General features: G+C 38.2%; 1 non-coding gene across 1 annotated transcript; it reads right to left on the bottom strand.

Moving 5' to 3' along the window:
• Positions 1-3741: 3741 nt before the first annotated feature.
• Positions 3742-3848, bottom strand: LOC120092302. The gene has a single exon (XR_005486009.1). It is a non-coding gene; the product is annotated as a small nucleolar RNA R71 (small nucleolar RNA).
• Positions 3849-21266: the final 17418 nt, after the last annotated feature.

Here is a 21266-nt window from a genome sequence, read left to right as displayed (position 1 = left end):
AGTGGAAAAGAACCATAATACCTGAATACTTAATGCGAGAGCCACTAATTATATTTGTTCTTCTATACAGGGAATTAGTTCCTTTTAGCAACTCGAGGAGGGTGAAATGATGCTCAAGATTGGAATGGGAGATGTCATTTCAGCTCGTGCAGTAGAAGCTGTTAAGTTGTTTTTTAGAAATAGATACTTAATTTTTTAAAACTCAAAGGAATCTTGTATCTATTTCTTGTTTAATTGAACAATCATATTCTATTTCTTTTTCATTCAATGAAGCGTTCACTATGAAAAATGGTATGACTATTTATTCAACTAAATTAGAAAATAACTAATATGTGTTAATACCAAATGAAGCAAAAGCACTTTTAAATTATGAGATGTTTAAAACAAGAAATACTCAGATAAAAAGGTAAAGAATTTCTCCAAGTAACCATAATACTTATTTTTGGCATTTGAGATTAGGTCATATGAGTCTCGATAGGATCATGAGATTGGCAAAGAATGGATTTCAAAGGGAGTTAGAAGATGATTCATTGCCTTTATGTGAATCTTGTCTTGAAGGAAAATGACTAAAAGACCTTTTAGTGGAAAAGATTATAGAGCCAAAAGAACCCTTAGAGCTCATACATTTAGATCTTTGTGGTCCAATGAATGTAAAAGCTCAAGAAGAGTACGAATACTTTAGCTCTTTCATAGATGAATGTTCGAGGTATGGTTACTTATACCTAATGGAACATAATTATGAAGCCCTTGAAAAGTTCAAGAAGTATAGGATAAAGTTGAAAACCTGTTAGGTAAAACGATTAAAACACTATGATCGAATTGGGGTGGAGAGTGCATGGATTTAGCATTCCAAGACTATATGATAGAACTGTTGGGTTTTGTGTCCTAAAACTCGCAATTTGTAAAGTTAAACACATTCTATTATAAATAAATATGTTATTCAACATTTCTTCAATAAAGTTGTTATTGAATCTTTAAATTGCAATCATATAGTCTAAATCCAATAAACTAAGATCCATGGGTATTTCATGAATACTTAAACTTTAAGTAGAGACATAAAAATGAATCAAGTTCGAGTAAATAGCAAAAATGTTCTATAGTATATGAATAAGGTTAGGTGCCTTGTTCATGTAACACTATTAGATACGTCATACTCTGTATTGATTACAAGTTGTTGTAAATGTACTACAAACGAAATGATCCTGATTCGTTCATGTATTGACATGAGGAGTGGGGGCGTACTATGCAATGAATTTTCATAAGATCGGATGAAAAAATAAGTAACTCTTACTTTATAACGTTGTTTATTGTTTAAGAATGACTATTTCGCTTCGATGACTTGGGAAACTCGATCTTAATCCTAAGCTAACTATGAACTCTTATTTATTCAGAATTATCCTTAGATTTGCATAGGTGAGTGATAACTGGTAGAAATACAAGTTATTACAACACAAAAATAAATAAAACAATGAGAGAATGCGATGGTAAAATAGACAATATCATGTTTGAAAGCGCTACACTGAAAGGAATTGCGATCGCAAGTGCTCATTGCATAAAAGCAGCCGATTTACCTATTTTGTGCAGGTACAATGCGACGACGTGTATGAAATTGCAATCCAAAGGCATAGTGCATCAGCACGCTTGAAGATTGCGATCGCAAGTCATGCGATCGTGAGAAGTTTCTTAAAAAGGTGGCCGCATAAAGACCTGGCATCAAGGCGACAACATAATAAATCATGATGGAACAGAAAGCTGATAACGGTCGATTCCGAATTTAGTTGACAAGCCATTAAAAGTCACACTGTAGTAAGTACAATCAACTTTCGGCACAACATAGTAGAGGAATTAATGCCACCCATCATTGAAATCATTAGCAAGAAAGGTTGCTTCACCTTGAAATCTATAAATACTGAAGGCCACCAGTGTAAAAGAGGGAGAGAGGCAGTCAGTTAGTCTGTTCACGCACATACTCATACATATACATAGAGGACGGAGAGAAAAAGGAGACGAGGAAGCCGAGAGATCATTCCCAGACAAATTGAGAGACTGTCCGAAAGCAATACAAAGGACAGAGGGCCAACACTTGCGAGAGCAAAAATCCACAACTAGAACAAAGTTGAAGTGATAAAGAGCAGTCTAAAAGACCATGGGAAGCAAGACATTGCTTACTAGGCTTGTTTTCTCTCAAATCCATTTTTTATTTTGAATTCAGTACTTTATTTGCAGAAAACGGAAATCTCATTTCAATCTATGTTCAATCTCTCCATACCACGCATGCGTAGCTAAATTTCTGAATGGGTTGAGAAGTACTTAGCTAGCTTGACTTAAGATTTACATATTATACGATCATCTTGTCTTATGTATGCATCATTCATCATTTGGACATACTTGAGGGAGTAGTCTAAAGATAGAATCTAGGCTTGAGAGAGTCAGATTAGAATCTAGCCTTGAGAGAATCGGATTAGAATCGCATAAGCAATAAATAGAAACTTAGACATAAGTTCTATTGCTATTTACACATCACCGCCCTAGAAATAGGAATGATTGTATGCAGTCACTTTGTTTTATGTGTGCATCATTCATCATCACATAGGCAAGAGTTGAGGCATAGAACTAAGTCCTATCGACTGTTTCGCATACACATCGCATGCATCCTAGAAATAGGAATTATGGCATTCTGCATTGAGAAATGACGTGCTGTTATTTGTGTCTAGCATGATCGCATAACTTCTGCACAATCTTAGGAAATGTTAGCTAAACCCCTTCTCAACCCCTTCATCGCATACTCATTGTAAATCTACGCTTTCATCACTCTGCATTCAACTCCGTCGCATAGGAAAAATCTCACTTAAAACACTATCCACTTCATTTATTTACCACCACAATAGAATCGAAGAGTCTGTCGCATATTTACTTAGTAGTCCCTATGTTCGACCCTGGACTTACCTAGAAACCTAAGAAGGCTTATACTTTGGCTTTGTTAGGAAAACATGCATGGTCACCGCATAACACACATCACCACAAACTCACACCATAACACATCACAAAATCTACGCATCAAGTTTTTTGGTGTTGTTGCTCGGGACTACGGTATATATTGTGCTAACAGCAAACCTCTTTGATTTTCTTTGCAGCTTTCAACCTCTGTGCATTGCCATTCGTTCGGTAAGGGAAGAAGCAAGTGTCGCATGAGCAAATGACACGCTCCTGAGCCCAACTACGACCCAGAGATCGAAATAACATTTCGTAGAAGACAGAGAAACATACGTCGACAATAAGGAAGAACTCATAGAATGGCTGAACAACCGGAAGAACGAGCCGCGAATGCAAATAACATAATGAAAAATCTTATCCTACTGAAAAATGATTGCAATAGACCCATCTGGGACTATGCGTCACCAAAACTGTATGATTTCTCCCTAGGAATCATGAGGCCAGCTCTAGATGGATCGAGGTTTGAGATAAAGCCAGTAATGTTACAAATGATCTAGACAGTAGGATAGTTCGGTGGATGGTGTGGTGAAGATCTACACACCCATCTCCGAAGCTTCATTGAAATTTGTAACACTTTTGTGTTCCCTAATATCTGTGCTGAAGAAGTTTGACTCACGCTATTTTTCATTTTCGTTATGCAATAAAGTAAGAAAATGGGCATACTCTCTCGAACCAGGAGAGATAACTTCATGGGAACAGGTTGTGGAGAAGTTTATGAAGAACTATTTCCCTCCTATAGAGAATGCCAGAAGAAGGAAGTTAATCACAAACTTTGAACAAGAAGAAGATGAATCGCTCATTGACGCATGGGTGAGGTTTAAGAGATTAGTGCGCGACTGCCCACACAATTGATTACCAGACTACCTCCAGATGGAGATTTTCTATCATGGGCTAAATCCTGCATCGCAGATAGCTGCCAATGCGAAAGTAGTAGACCGTCTACTAGATAAGACTTATGATGAGGCAAAGAACATTCTTGATCGCATATCGAAAAACCATGAGGATAGGCAAGAAAGTGATCAACGAGTAAAACCCAGAGAAGGTAACGCAAATAATGGTGCCATTGCATCTTTGCAAAATCAGATGAATGTGATGATAAATTTGTTACAAGGCATCGCAATCAACAATCCCGAAGCACAAAGTGAGAAATTCAACGCAATAGAACAGACAAGCACCAACTGTGCTACATGTGGAGAATCACATGTGGTTGAAGAGTGTCCACGGAACCCGCAGTCAATCTACTTTATCAAGAACAACCCTTTCTCAAATGCGTACAACCCCGGGTGGAGAAACCACCCTAATTTTGCTTGGAAAAATAACCAACAACAAAGTTGCCAACCTATGGCACAAAAAGAAGGACCACTAGGATTTTTCCAAAAAACTAATGGTCAACAACAACAAGAAATCAGCAGCTCTCAAGCACCGCCATCATCCTCTCTGGAGAACCTGTTAAAATAATACATTGAAAAGAATGAGATGGTTCTCTAGAACCAGGTGACTTCCATCTGCAATATAGAAATCCAAATAGGACAGATTGCGGGAGAGCTAAAAAATAGACCGCAGGGGACGCTTCCAAGCTCAACTGAGCTCCCACACAACCCGGGGAACACAGGGAAAGAACACTACCAAGCAGTCACCCTGTGAAGTGGAAACACGACGGTGGAAGTCAAGAAGGACCCTAGCAAGACCGATCCAAATAAGATGGAATCAAAGAAATCGTTGACACAAAATGAGTCAAAAGATCCCGAGATTATGGAACCTGATGTTGCGACCACCTCTAAGCCTCCGGGCCATGGAACAGTGAAAGTACAGTTACCTCCATTCCCTTAAAGGCTGAAAAAGAAGCAAAGCGATGAAGGTAAATATCATCGCTTCCTAGAAATATTAAAACAACTACACATCAATATTCCATTTGCAGAAGCGATAAAACAGATGCCGAAATATGCCAAGTTTTTTAAGGATATGGTGTCAATGAAAAGAAGCACAGGAAAATTTGCTACGGTGGCATTAACACAAAAATCAAACACTATAATCCCATTGAAGATGCGTGACCCAGGCAGCTTTACAATACCATGCTCAACAGGAGGGATCTACATCGGTCAAGCGTTATGCGATCTTGGGGCAAGCATAAATTTAATGCCCCTTTCAATCTTTAAAAAATTGAATATAGGACAGTTGACACCTACGACGGTGACTCTCCAGCTTGCAGACAGGTCCCTAGTTCACCCTGAAGGAAAGTTGAAGGATGTCTTGGTCACAATCGATAAATTCATTCTACCAGCAGACTTCATCATTCTAGATTATGAGGCGGACAAAGATGTGCCAATCATATTGGGATTACCATTCTTGTCTACTGGTCATGCTCAAATAGATGTGCACAAAGGAGAGATCACGATGAGCATCAATAAAAAAAAGCTTGAGTTTAATATTGTCAAAGCGATGAAGTTTTCAGAAGATAAAGGCATATCAGATTCCGACGATGAACAAAGTTGCGATGAAGAGTTGGAGTCCAAAGAAGAAGATGAGGAAAGAGAGGATGCGATGATAACTTGTAAAAATACAAGTTATTTATATTGCCTTATCTGGATATTGCAACAAAAAGAGAATAAATATGCGCCAATTGTATGAAAATTAGCTTCGAAATACAATAATTATGAATTATCGCAATTACACCCACTAACATCATTAAGATGGAAGCTACTCTGTTTTGCAGGAAACCAAGTCATCGCTTACGATCAAGGCTCAAGACAAACTGACCAACGCATCTTTGTCACATTGCGCCCATCAATCAACAATTAAAATACGATTAACAGAATGACGGCGCAATGCAACAGTCGATCCAGAGCTGACTTTCACCGCATGCGGTAATAAAAGCAACACCGCATGCGAACACCCAATCGAAAGATGCAGCTGAGCAACGCAAATGCGGAGGATTGTGACACGTGTACAACTAACGGTTGTGCAGATTCGACTGTCTGATTGCATAACAGAAGGAATAATATCCCTCCATCTTCGAAATTTCCATAACAACAAGTGGGGACCACAAGGCCGGAGTGATCTTCACTTATAAATACCCCATAGAATTCACAGAAAAAGATGTTACTTGATACGGGGAAATTTGATATTAGGTCATTAAGAGAAAGGCTGAACTGAGTGTTAAACTGAAGAAATCCGGGAAGAAAAAGAGACAAGGCTGAGAGGTGAGTCTCAGTACTATTCTGCCAGATCCCCGCCGCGAAGCTCTATACTCAGATCCCTACTACCGGTTGATCAAGCCTGAGAGGGAAGCTCATCCTTCCACACAATCCATCCATTCCAGCAAGCAAATCTCCATCCAAATTGGTGCTGAGACATTGGCGCTTGTTTGTATTTCTTTTTATCTCTTTTCATTGTTGTATCTCATCTTCTTTATCTCTTCATTCACACACCATGTATCAGACGCTAAATAGATATATTGAATGTCTTGATCATTTTCATCACCATTTCTCTATCTATTTTCGTTCCTCCATTTATCGCTTCCTTCATGAAGTGTTCTTAATCCCCTGGTATTTAATATGAATTAAACGAGTACTTAATCTGTGTTAAAGAGATAATTGCGTTTAGCTAAGGCATGCTAGACGATATTTTCACCTGTGAAAGCAGAAGTGAAGATTTCATTCTGGTCTATCGAGAGAAGGTCAGAAGAATGCGTTAACTAGAGCGAGTAATACTTCCAAAGATGGAAGCAACCTTGCATTCATTACGTTCGTCTCTGTTTCACCACAGACATGTGGGAACACGGCCAATCACTGAAAGGTGTACGCTAAGGAAAAAACAGAACCGTACTTATAACTTTAACGCAATTAAGGAACTTGCGATGTTTATATTAGTTATCTTTCTCTTTCTGCTTCGTACATAAGACTTGTCGTCACATCACATGATTTGTGTATAATCTTCACAGCCAGCCTTGACCTCAGTATCCTGTATCATGAAGCCTGTATCTTGTACCATCTTAGCTTAGGTTTATTGCATTTTATTTTATTATTTCATTTACTGCTTTACTTTACTTTATCGCAACTTTATATACTTGTACAAATCATACTTTTAAAAGATTGAAAAACCTGGTCACATGTATCATGAACATAACGCAATAACCTCAAACAGTCCCTGTGTTTGACCTCGGATCACACCAAGAAACTTGCGATGGAATTATACTTGGTTCCAACATAAGGAAACTTGTGACAATGCACCACATATTACAAGAACATTCAGTAATAATGCATATCTAGAAGTAGTATTGTATGAATTGAGTCAAGTCAAGTCATTATTACATATCATTGGACTTGAACTGTGCATGCATATCATCACATAAATCCAATGTTACAAGTTTATGGCAACATGAGCTTGTAGCACATCATCTAAGCATCGCACACATTTTGCGTACAACATGCGATAATATCCTTAGTAACCTGCCATGTAATAACAGAGACAGTGAACAATGACAAAAAGTTGAATTTGAATGAAGAGATAAAAACACAGAAACCTTCCTTAGAGCAACCATCCACCCTGGAGCTGAAAACTCTGCCAAATCATTTGAAGTACGTTTTCCTTGGCCAGAATGAAACCTTGCCAGTAATAATATCCTCTGCGTTACCAAAAGAAAAAGAAAACGTGCTGCTTAGTATTCTAAAGAAGTATATTAAAGCAATCAGGTGGACGCTAGCAAATATCAGAGGTATTAGCCCGACGTACTACATGCACAGAATTCGGCTCGAAGAGAACCAGAAAGGTTGTATAGAACCTCAATGCAGATTGAACCCTGCTATGAAGGAGGTTGTCAAAAAAGAGATCATTAAATGGTTAAACGCCGACATCATATACCCTATCGTCGATAGCACGTGGGTTAGCCTCGTGCAATGCATCCCCAAGAAGGGCGGAATGATAGTTGTCCCGAACGCAAACAACGAGTTAATACCCATGAGGACTGTCACTGGCTGGCGGATTTGTATGGACTACCGAAAGCTCAATGTGGCGACTAAGAAAGGTCATTTCCCTTTATCGTTCATTGATCAAATGCTCGACCGGCTAGCAGGGAATGACTATTTATGTTTTCTTGATAGGTATGCGAGTTATAACCAGATTATGATCGCATTAGAAGACTAGGAAAAGACCACATTCACCTGTCCATATGGAACGTTCGCTTTTTGCCGCATGCCGTTTGGATTATACGATGCGCCGAGCACATTTCAGAGGTGCATGATGGCAATCTTCTCTGAGTATCTCGAGGACTCAATGGAAATCTTTATGGACGATTTCTCAGTTTATGGGCAAACGTATGAAGTCTGGCTGAAAAAACTTGGAGAGGATACTAAAAAGATGCGAAGAGACCAATGTGGTGCTGAATTGGGAGAAATGCCATTTCATGGTTAATGAAGGACTTGTGCTCGGGCACAAGGTTTCAAAGGAGGGGCTAGAGGTGGATAAAGCAAAAATTGAGGCCATTGAAAAACTTCCACCTCCAGCAAATGTGAAGGCTTTAAGAAGTTTCTTAGGACATGCGGTGTTCTACAGACGATTTGTGAAGGACTTCTCTAAAATAGCTCGACCGTTGAATGCGTTGCTAGAAGCTGACAGAACTTTTGACTTTGATTCACAATGCCTCAATGCATTCAAAGCACTAAAGGATCCATTGATTACTGCACCAATTTTGATCGCACATGACTGGACAAAACCATTCGAGTTGATGTGCGATGCTAGCGGTTTGCGATGGAGACAGTATTATCACAGAAGGAAAAGACAATGTTACATCTCATCGCATATGCTAGCAGAACATTGAACTCCACCTAGGCGAATTACACCACCACAGAGAATGAGCTTCTAGTGGTAATCTTTTCAATTGAAAAATTTAGACCTTACTTATTGGGATCCAAAGTTATAGTTCACACCAGCCACTCGATAATAAGATATTTAATGACCAAAAAAGATGCGAAGCCGAGGCTAATTCGATGGGTTCTTTGACTCCAAGAATTTAATATGGAGATAATCGACTGCATGGGAATGGAGAACCAGGTTGCTGACCATTTATTGAGATTAGAAAATCCTGAAGTGAACTGCATTCATTCCGAGGTGAACGTATCCTTCCCGGACGAACAGTTGCTTAGAATTGAAGAACTACCCTGGTATGCAGATATTGTCAATTCTTGGTCTGCAAACAATTTCCAGAAAATTACACATCCCACCAAAAGAAGCGGCTCATTCAGGAATGTAAATCCTATTATTGGGACGAGTCGAATCTTTACAAAAGCAGACCGGACCAGATCTTGAGACTCTATGTGCCAGAGACTGCTTTTTAGCGTATACTTTTTCAATGTCGTGACTCACACTATGGCGGATATTTTGGGGGACAGCGCACAGTAGTAAAAGTTTTACAAAGCGGATATTACTGGCCAACTCTATTTAAGGACGCACAAGACTATTCTATGAAATTTGATAAGTGCCAATGCACTGGAAATATTTCAGAGAAAAATGCGATGCTGATGAACATTATATTGGAATTGGAACTTTTTGACGTTTAGGGCATAGATTTCATGGGACCATTTCCACCGTCAAATGTTCATAAATACATTCTGTTGGCCGTCGATTATGTTTCCATATGGATTGAAGCGGTTGATAACTAGTAGAAAAACAAGTTATTTATGACACCTTATTTAGATATTGTGGCCAAAAGAGAGTAAATATGCGCCGATTGTATGAAGATTAGCTTAGAACTACAATAATTATAAATGATTGCAATTACACCCACTAACACCATAAAGATTGAAGACAAGCCGAGTTTTACTCTATTTTGCAGGAAACCAAGTCACCGCTTGCGCTCAAGGCTCAAGAGAAACTGATCAACGCATCTCTGTCACATTGCGCCCATCAATCAACAATGAAGAGACGATTACCGCAATGACGGCGCAATGTGACAGTCGATCCAGAGTTGTATTTCAACCGCATGCGGTAATAAAAACAACACCGCATGAAAATTCACGATCGAAAGATGCAGCTGAGCAACGCAAAAGCGGAGGATTGAGACACGTGTACAACTAATGGTTGTGCAGAATTGACGGTTTGATTGCATAACAGAAGGAATAATATCCCTCCATCTTCGAAATTACCATAACCATCAGTGGGGACCATAAGCCCGGAGTCAAAGACTTGCACCTATAAATACCCTATAGATTTCAGAGAAAACTTATGCTACTTGATACGGGGTTAATTGCTGCAAAAGTGTTGAGAGAAAAGGCTGAGCTGAGTGCTTAAGTAAAGAAATCTGGGAAGAAGACGAGATAAGGCCGAGAGGTGAGTATTAGATCTAATCTGCCGAATACCTGATCGGAAGCTCTGTGCATAGATCTCTGCTACCGGTGGAGCAAGCCTGAGAGGGAAGCTCTTCCTACCATCAGATCCATCCTATCTGGCAAGCAGATCTCCATCGAATCGGTGCAGACATTGGCACTTGTTTGTATCTATTCTATCTCTTTCATCGTTGTATTTCACTTTCTTTTTATCTCTTCATTCATACACCATGTATCAAACGCTTAATAGACATATTAAATGTTTCGATAGCTTTCATATACCATTCTCTGTCTATTTCCATTCCTTCATTAATCACTTTCTCCATGATGTCTTTTTAATTCCCCAATAATTAATATGAATCAAAGAAGTACTTAATCTGTGTTAAAGGTATAAAATACGTTTAGCTAAGGCATGCTAGATGGCATTTTCACCTGTGAGAGCAGAAGTGAAGATACCATTCTGATCTATCGAGAGAGGGTTAGAGAATGCGAGTAGTACTTCTAGAAATGGAAGCAAACTTGCGTTCATTACGTTATTCTCTGTTTCACCATAGACATGTGGGAGCGTGGCCGATCACTGAAAGGTGTATGCCAAGAGAAGAGCAGAACAATATTTCTAGCTTTAACGCAATTGAGAACTTGTGCTGTTTATATTATTTATCTTTCTCTTTCTATTCTGTTCATAAGACTTGTTGTTGCATTCCACGTTCTTTGCATAACCTTCACAACCAGCCTTGACCCTAGCATCTTGTATCATGAGCCTGTATCTTGTATCATCTAGATTAGGTTTATTGTATTTCATTTTATTATCGCATGTTTACTGCTTACTTTATTTTACCGTAATTTATTCACTTAGAAATTTAGCATACCTAGGTATTTGTTGAATCGCATTAAGCAAAGGGATATTAATTTGTACCTTTTTGAACATCTAAATTAGCTCATGGTTAACATCTTCTACCTTAGGCCTCATTAGTCTACTAGGGAATGGAGCCTTTGGTACATATGGTTCTACCTTAGGGGGAGAATAATCACATACTTCGGGAAACATAGGAGTCTCTTTTGGCTCACTTGCCTTGCTCTCTTGTTCTTTTATTGCCTTTCCTTGCCTCTTGGGAGGGGATTGAATCAGGGTTTTGAATCAGGGTTGCATCTTGATAGGAAGAGGGGATTTTTTTACCACTTCTTAGAGTTATCGCGCTCACGTTTGCATGCTCCGGTTGAGTGGGAAGATTTCCAGAAGATTTACTCTCGAGCATGCTTACCACAGTTGCAAGTTGTATAATTTGAGTGCTGTTAAGCCCTGTCTTGTCCCTTGTTGAAAAGATTTAGTGTCTTGTTGAAGTTGCTTGGTCTCTTGATGATGTTGAATGTTATCCTTTTGCAAATTATGAAGTTCCTATTGAAATTTTAATGAGTGGTCAGTAAGAGTTTTTACTACATCTTATAGAGACATACCTGAGGAGCCTGAGGAAGATGGTGGGTTACGGTTCTTATATGGTCCTTGAGATTAGATACTTGTGATCTAAGCTCACTTACCTCACTAGATTGAACAACAGAGTTATCAAGAGTCCTTGTCCCAAAGTTCTGAGTGTTCTCTACCATAGTCGATATGAGCTGGCTCGCTTCGGTCGGTGTTTTGTCTATTAGAGTTCCATCGGCGGCCACATCTATATTGCTTCTCTCTGTCGGGAGTAAACCTGATAGAAATATTGAATTAGATATTTTTATGGTGTGTAAAAAATGCACATAACTATTTGTATCTTTCCCAATATTCATACAATGATTTTCCTACACTTTGTTTATGTAAACCCCAAATTCTACATTTTCTATATAAGTATGTTTAGCCATGAGGATTTTATGTTAAATAATTGATAAGTGAAATTATGGTTTAAGATAGCAAATTATGAAGAAAAGAAGAGAAAAAAAATATTCAAAGATTAATTAATTAATTTTGGCCGAATGCACTTAATCATTACTGGGTGAGGTGGCAGTTTGATAATTCGTACATGGGAGGCAGTCGAAAGTATATAAAAAAAAAAAAGATAAAATTCAGAAGCTCGATTTTGGCAATTGACTCGAGCAAATTAGGTGAGATTGGTGCCATTTGAAAGATGGGAGAGTCTAGTTTTTGTTGTTGGTTTGCTGGAGAAAGATCACACAGGAAGAAGGTCGAAAAGTGATGAAATTGCAGAAGGAACACGTGCTCGAATTAATCAGGGCCAATGGTAAAGATTGGATGCTCCAGGCCAAAATACAAAGAATTTAAGGCTCAAACTTTAAGGTAAGAAATTGGACTTAATTCTAAACACGTTTATAGAAGGAAGTTTCTTGAAAAGAGTTCTGGATTTTGAGTTATAAATTTTTGAATTTGAAATAGAAATTTGGTGCGTAAACAGGCAGTTGCTTGCGAAGATCAAGCAAGCAGCTCACCCGAGGGAGCGAGATCGAGACAAGGAAGATGTAAATCTCGCTCAAGATGAAAATCTCGCTATTTTTTGTGCTAAATCTCGCTCAGGAGGTGAACCTAGCTGAATTTTTAGGCTGAATCTCGTTGGTGTTGGTATAAATCTCGCTAGTGTTGGTAAGTCTCGCTAGTGTGGTGCTTGATCTCGCTCATGAGGTTCTCGCTCATGAGGATGATCTTGCTCATGAGGAGGATCTCGCTCATGAGTTGAACTTGAGATAGAGAAGATGGATTAAGCTGATCAAAGACTATTACTGCTCGATCAAGTACTACCTTGGTAAGGCGAATGTTGTAGCTGATGCACTAAGCAGGAAGACCTCGGAATCCATAACAATTATTGGATCAGCGAAAGGGATGTTACTTCAGAAGTTCAGGAATTTTAGAACCGACTTATCAATAGGATAGTCAGGACGATTGATAGCTACATTTCAGATAAGACCTACTTTAATGGAAGACCTTAAACGGGATCAGTTGAAAGGTCTTGATCTTCAAAAGATCTCAGATGATGTAAATAAGGGAATCAGAACTGATTTCCAATTGAGAATAGATGGTGTACTAGTAAAGGAAGGAAGAATGTGTGTGCCTAATAAGTTGCAGCTTGAGCAAGCCATTCTGGAAGAGGCGCACAGTTCTACTTATGCTATGCATCTAGGAAGCACCAAGATTTATAGAACCTTGAAGAGATCATACTAGTGGCCTGGGATGAAGAGGGACATAGTAGAATATGTAGATCGATGTTTAGTCTATCAACAGGTTAAACCCGAGAGGCAGAGGCCAGCAGGATTACTAAACCCAATCCTAGTGCCTGAGTGGAAGTGGGAGTATGTGACAATGGACTTTCTTTTTGGATTTCCTAGGACGCCCTCAGGATATGATGGCATTTGGGTGATAGTCGGTAGACTGACCAATATGGCCAAGTTTATACTTGTGAAAGTTACTTTTACGCTGACCGTCTAGCTAAGATTTATGTAGATAGGATAACCAGTCAGTATGGAGCCCCAATGGTGATAGTGTCGGATCAAGACTCAAGGTTTACTTTGAAATTTTGGCCTAGTCTACAGAAGGCTATGGGCAATAAATTTCATTTCAGTATGCCTTCTCATCCATAAAGGGATGGAAAATTGGAAAGAACTATACAGACAATGGAAAATATTATAAGAGCATGCATGTTACAGTTTAAAGGAAGTTGGATACACAATTACTATTGATTGAATTTTCATACAACAATAGTTATCATTAAAGTATCGAATGGCTCCCTATGAAGCATTGTACAGCCGACCTCGCAAGACCCCAGTATGTTGGAATGAAGTTGAAGAACGAAAATTACTGGGTCCAGAATTAGTTCAACAAAAAACTGAGAATGTGAAATTTATCAGAGATAACCTTAAGGCGACTCACGATAGACAAAAGAGTTATGTGGATAAGCGAAGAAGAGAACTATAATTTGAAGTCAAAGACCAGGTATTTTTTCAATTGTCCTCATTGAAAGGAATTCTTTGGTTTGGGAGAAAAGGGAAGTTAAGGGAAGTTATGTCCAAGATACATCGGACCATATGAAATTGTGGAACGAGTTGGCCTAGTAGCGTATAGATTGCATTTACCCACGGAGCTAACTCGTATTCATGATGTGTTCCATGTGTCAATGTTGAGGAAGTATGTGCCTGATACTATGCACAGACTAGAAGTACAACCAATACAGCTCAAGGAGGATTTATCATACGAAGAATAGCCTATCGAGATTTTAGACAAGAAATACCAAGTGCTCAGAAATAAGACGATACCTTTGGTAAAGATATTAAGGCGTGATGATGGAATTGAGGATGCAACTTGGGAACCCAAAGAGCCAATGAAAAGGAGATATCCTCAACTTTTCAAATGATATTTCAGGTAAATTTCGAGGACGAAATTTCTTTTATGGGGAGGTAATTGTAAACCCAAAATTCTACATTTTCTATATAAGTATGTTTAGCCATGAGGATTTTATGTTAAATTGGTAAGTGAAATTATGGTTTAACACAAGGAATTACGAAGAAAAGATAAGGAAAAAAAGATTAAAAGATTAATTAATTAATTTTGGCCGAATGCACTTAGTCGTTACTGTGTGAGGTGGCGGTTTAATAATTCGTACATGGGAGGCAACTAGAAGTATAAAAAGGAAGATAAACTTCAAAAGCTCGATTTTGGCAATTTACTCGAGCGAATTAAGTAAGATTAGTGCCATTTAAAAGCTGGGAGAATATAGTTTTTGTGGTTGCGATTCCGAAGAAAGATCACACAGGAAGGGAGTTGAAAAGTGAAGAAATTTCATAAGAGCCAGTTGCTCGGATTAATCAGAGCCAATGATAAAGATTGGATGCTCCAAGCCAAACTACAAAGAATTTAAGACTGACATTTTAAGATAATAAATTTAACTTAATTCTAATCACATATGTAGAAGGAAGTTTCTCAAAAAGAGTTTTGGATTTTGAGTTATAAATTTTTGAAGTTGAAACAGGAATTCAGTACGTAAACAGGCAGTTGCTTGCAAAGATCAAGCAAGCAGCTCACCCAAGGGAGCGAGAGCGAGACAAGGAAGATGTAGATCTCGCTAGTTTTTGTGATAAATCTCGCTCAGGAGGAAAATCTCACAAAATTTTTAGGCTGAATCTCGCTGGTGTTTGTATAAGTCTCGCTAGTGTGGTGCTTGATCTCGCTCATGAGGATCTCGCTCATGAGGAAGGTCTCACTCATGATGACAGACTCGTTAGTATTGGTGATCTTGTTGATGAAGCTTTCACTAGTAAACAAACTATTTGAAGCATCTTGATAGGAATTCCAAGGAATCTGACAAGGAATTATGTCGTTTCAGGCCAAGAGGAGCTAGGAGAAGCCTACAAAATCATTAAGAGCCCAAACGAATCATTAAGAGCCCAGACGAGTTTTGAGTGACTAAAATGAACTTAATGTTTTCAATGTTTGTGCATAAAAGACCATGCAATTTCAGTAATGTTTGATGATAAGTTTATATGTTCTCAAGCAACAAATGTTTTATGAATTGCATGGCATTTCTTCTCCAGCATGTATATGTTTTATCGCATGCTAAGGTTATAGGTAAATTCATTACAAAACTTAACCTTCTTTGATGAAGCATGCTTTTCCAGATAAAGGCTATGATTGAATGATTCATAATGTAAATATTTTACTTTAAGCTTGATTTGATGCTAGAGAAGAACCTGGTATTGAACGACTCGGAGAAGGTACCTGGGTAATAGTACCTAAGGTGTTGACGGTACTTAGTAAACTCCACGTGCACGTAGGTAGTTTGAATGAGAGGCCAAAGTATGGGTCTCTTAGCCAGATACAGACATTGTGAGCTAGAGCGATGTATGTTCATTCTCAACGAAGGTTTAATGATTTTTATTGATGTTTAATGAGTTTTCTTCTAAAAAACACATGATGTTATGACTATGTTCATGCTTTATAGGAAGTTGCTTGAAATATTTTTCAATATGTTTACATGATTTATAATAATGTGGAGCATGATGTAATATGATTTCTATAATCACTCACTGGGCAACTAGTTCATAGTTTTCCTATGTTTTCCTTTCCCAGGTAGTGGGCAGATTCCTCAAGGTTGATCCTGCTACTGCTTGCAAGTGAAAGGCCTGGCTAGTTAAAACAATTTAGGTTAATGATCTACATCGATGAACACATGTTTTGAAGGGAAGCAGGATTTTGTTAGTAAAGTTTAGGCCAACTGTAAATATTTTATCCGTAGATATTGTGTCATGGTTGTTAAGCATGTGATCATATAAAATTATGTTGAGCCTTCCAGATGTGAGCTAATTGTATAAGTTAATAATGCTTATCAGGTTGGCACTTCAGGAGTGATAAGAAATTGAAGGTGGTAAGTGTTGGCAATAGGAGCTAATAACTGCTACCGTCGCATCTTCTTCTAGATTAGGAGGGTAATCTAGGAGGGGGGTGTAACAGTTTAATCCCATAAATCTCTTTTCTTGTGTTATGAGCTTTGGATGCCAGAAAGAATTTTTCTAAAAAATTCTTTTTCAATCCACTCCACATAGTAATAGAACCCGCCGGTACGTAGTATAGCCAATCCTTGGCCACATCCTTCAAGGGGAAGGGGAAGGCTCTAAGGTTGAGTTGCTCTTGTGTCACTCCATGAGGAAACATCCTGTCGTCACAAACAAGGTGAAACTCCTTCATGTGCTTNGGGGAAGGCTCTAAGGTTGAGTTGCTCTTGTGTCACTCCATGAGGAAACATCCTGTCGTCACAAACAAGGTGAAACTCCTTCATGTGCTTATGAGGATCTTCACGGAGTTGCCCTCTGAAAGTTGGAAGTAAATGCACTAGCCTTGGTTTGAGTTCAAATGGGACAGCTGTCTCTGGTATACAATGCAAAAAGATCGTTGATTATAGTTCGATTCCACTAGCTCATGCAAAGTTTGTTCTCTTAACTCCCCCATTATGTTTTTTTTGTGGTTGTACTTCTTCTTGATCAAACTCTTGAAATTCTTCTTGCTCACTTCTAGCTCTTTCCTTTCATATTCTCCTTTCCTCAAGGTCAATATCTAAAATCAAATCACAAAGAAAACTCCGAGAGGAGCGGGTCATATACAAAAAGGAAAGCTTAAAATAAACTAATTATTTTTTTTTGTTATTATTTTTTTTAAAAAAAAGGAATTCAAAATTCTAAAAGGCCAATTGTATAGTTCCCTGACAACGGCGTTAATTTGTTCGGTGTAATGTAGGTGTCATTAATTCTATCAACCCAAATCAAATTAAATTTATTTGTACTCTAACTACAACAAGAACTAACATGTAGTAGTAGTGGAAATAAGAGGTTGATCCCAAGAGAACCGCAAATAATTGGCTTAAAAATTGACTATTTGAATTCCTAAATGCAAAAGATTAAAGGGGGAGGTTGTTTGTTTTAAGAACTAAAAGAAACTCACTAAGCAAAAGACAAGAATTGATAGAGGAAGTTTATTGTTGAGAGAAATAAGAAAGAGATTGTGAGATAAAATTCAATGGAAATTAAATCTTAGGGATTTTATATAACTAGGCAATTCTATCATTGAATTAATTAAAAATCATCCAATTAGATTATTCAATAGTTCATTAAGAATAAGGTCCTAATGCCCTAATTAGCTAATTTCACAATTAACCCTAATTTAGGTCTTAATTGCTTCCTAGAGACATTTCACAACTAATCCCTAAGTTGAATTAAACTCATGGGTTTTCTTAACTATTCGAAACTTGAAATCAAAAGACTGAAAAGAGATTGATTACATGAATGTTCTGAATTAATAGATTCTTTAAAGAAATGTGGAAAAAAAGTTCAAATTTTCTATCAAGACTACTAATTCTTGCAACTACAATTACAATTTTGTCATAAAACCATGTAACTTTTGCATACAAAAATTGATTAATCTTGATTTGTCGATTCAATCTTAATCAGTTTTATTCTAAATCTCGGCAAGAACATTCAAAAAAAATTAATTACATGAAGAAAGTTCAAGAAAAGTCTCAAGAAAATGCCTAATTACATAATACCCCAAGAAAAAGATTTACTTACTCGTGGAAGTTGAATTTCTTTAAGCATTCCATTGATGGTTGAATGTTGATACAAGTTTAAGTACAAAATCTACTCAATCTCACAAAAAAATTACAAGAATCACACTTGGAAATCGAAATCGCTCTCTAAAAAATGGGGTTTTCTTCTTCTATGTTTTTCTCTCAAGAAAATGATAGATTTTCTAAAAAATATCCCCTTCTGAAGAACTTAACTCTTTTATATCAGCTGGAAGTCATCACAAAGCGCACGAATGGATCCCGTCAAAATCCGAAAAGAAGAAAGTGCACGTCGAGGTTCGACCCCGGACTTTCCTGAGGTTTGACCCCGGACTTGCCGCTTATACTACCAATTAAGTAGTTCGGTCGATGATTTAATATTATTTGTCTAGCAAAGGTTTGGCAACGACACCAAAATTCCTACTGTCAAACCTTATAAAACGAGAGAAAATGTTCCTTAGAAATAAGTATGATCTATGCATATTACACCTATTGAATGCATCTTTGAGATAAGATAATGTGGAAAAAGATACTAAGAAGTGCTGGTTATAATATTGAGTATATAGCTTGATCGCACATTTCATTCAGTTGTTTAGAAAATGTTAGTGAAAGTTCTTATGGTTGATATTTTTTACCATTTCTGTTTATTTGTATTGTGTGCTTCAAGTAGATGCCCACATACAACAACTTGACCAATATCTGAAGAATTTTGATGTAATATATTTGTTTATACATGGAATCCAATTATATATCTTTATATATATATATATATTAACTGTGTAACGCCTCCTTGCAGTAATCAATGTCCTCTTGGATTGCTCTCTTGCATTTTTCCGTTGACAATATTTACGATAAACCACAACCTTGTATGCCTCCTCGCGGGAGCTCGCCGGAATGGCTTGAAAGTGAGACTGAAAGCAACGAATTTTTAGGTGCATTTTTGTGAAAAATTTCTTGATCACCTGCATCCTTCTAACAAGTGGCAGCTTGGAATCAGCAACACGAGGCAGCTTGGAACCACCAACACGCAGTGGCTTGGAACCAACAATACGTAGCGGCTTAGAATCGGCGCCACAATTCTCTGGCTCTTTTCTGAAGAACTTGGAAACAGAAAAGCATTTTTTGTGTGGGAGACGGGTAGCAGCAATGGAGGTTGGGCGGGTGGGTTGTTTTGGGAGGAGCTGTTGATGTGTTGTGAATATGATGAAATAATGGTGCATATTGTGATGGTGGTATATTGATGGCTTAATTTTTTATGAAGTAGAAATGTGGCATGATATACGTTGATTGATTTTCGTTGTGCACTCAAGTTTCCTCAGCGGAATCCAAGTGTAAGTTCCACTGAGTTTCCTGATAAGTCCAGGGTCGAACACAGGGACGTGTGAAAATAGGTGCATTGGTAATTTTTAGGAAAACTTTGCGGTAACCAAATAAATAAATCGGGATTGTGGTTGATTACTTTAATGAAGAAAATAAAACAATGCGGCAGATGTGAGAAAATTCAGTTGTGTGATAGATGCACAGAGTATGCGATGAACGAGTTGAGAAGTCTCTTAGCTAGAGTTACTTGGGATGCGTTAGACTATGCGATCATGCCTACAACCATGCACAGCAAGTCATTTTCCAATTCAAATGCGATGCTCCTAAGTCTAGGACACATGTGTTGAATGCAAAAGTGTCCATAGAGCTTATCCCTAAGTCTCTACTCTTGTCTTATGCGATGATGCAAAATGCATAACAGCAAGGTGACTGCATACAATCATATCCTATCTCTAGGATGCATGCGATGTGTTGATAACATATAATGCTTATTCCTAAGCTCCTATCTCTTGGTTATGCGTTTTAATCTGACTCTCCTGAGCCTAGATTCTAACCTGACCTTCCCAAACCTAGATCCTATCCTTAGACTACCCTCCCGAGTATCTCTAATGGACGAATGAAGCATACATAATACAAGATAATCGCATAGAATGAAGATTTGCTAGTTGTGCTAGCCAAATGCTTCTCAACCCATTCAACTAATCTAGCTACTCATGCGTAAATAACAAAGAGTGAACAGATATAGAGAATTGGATTCCATTTCAATAAATGAGTGGAGTATAGAATACAATGGAAGTTAGAGGTAGAGAGTCTGGTAGTAATTCCTTGGTGATCGAGGCTATTACAATGTAAATCTCTATTCGGCTCCAAAGATGTTCCTGCTTTCGCAGGCGTCGGCCCTCTCTCTGTCCATGAAGCTTCCGACGCTCTCCCAAGCTTACCGGAACGATCTTCCGGCACAACCTTCTCTCTCTCGTCCGCCTTAAAATGAAAGTAAATCAAAGAACGAGGCTAAACTATGAATAGACTTCTGAACTAATGAGTGGTGAACCCCTTTTCTGAAGGCTGCCCTTGGTATTTATAGAACATCCAGGGTGAAATGCAGCTTCTCTCTCATGATTGAACAGATAGGACATCTTTAATTCCTGGCTGATGCGCTGAATATTTGTCACTAAAAAGCTGAATGTACTTGTGATTGTTATCGGCTGTCAACTTAATTCGGATTCAACTGTCATCAGCTTTCTATCCTATCGCGATTAATTAGCCTTTCACCCAGATGGTCCTACCATGTTGTGCTTACCAAGTTGCGGCAATCCTTCTCGAGCAAATGTTTTTTAGCACAATCATCGCAAAGCCTTGCGGTGAAGTCGAGCTCCACCGATGATTTCCTATGATCATAATTCTTGCTTTGCGTTAACGCATATTCTGCATAAAAATACAAAAATCAACCGTTCCTGTGCAATGAACGCATGCGACCACAATATTGTGAAATTGATGCTTAATGGACGCAATTTAACATGTTTTATCAATGCAAGCTAACATTGTTTAAGAACTTAGCACTATGATAACGTGCATTTTTGCCCGTTATCACACC

The sequence above is a fragment of the Benincasa hispida genome, chromosome 11, assembly GCF_009727055.1.
Source record: "Benincasa hispida cultivar B227 chromosome 11, ASM972705v1, whole genome shotgun sequence".
NCBI classification, from domain to species: Eukaryota; Viridiplantae; Streptophyta; class Magnoliopsida; order Cucurbitales; family Cucurbitaceae; genus Benincasa; species Benincasa hispida.
The sequence above is the reverse complement of the archived record's forward strand: the minus strand, read 5'-3'. Positions and strand labels throughout refer to the sequence as shown.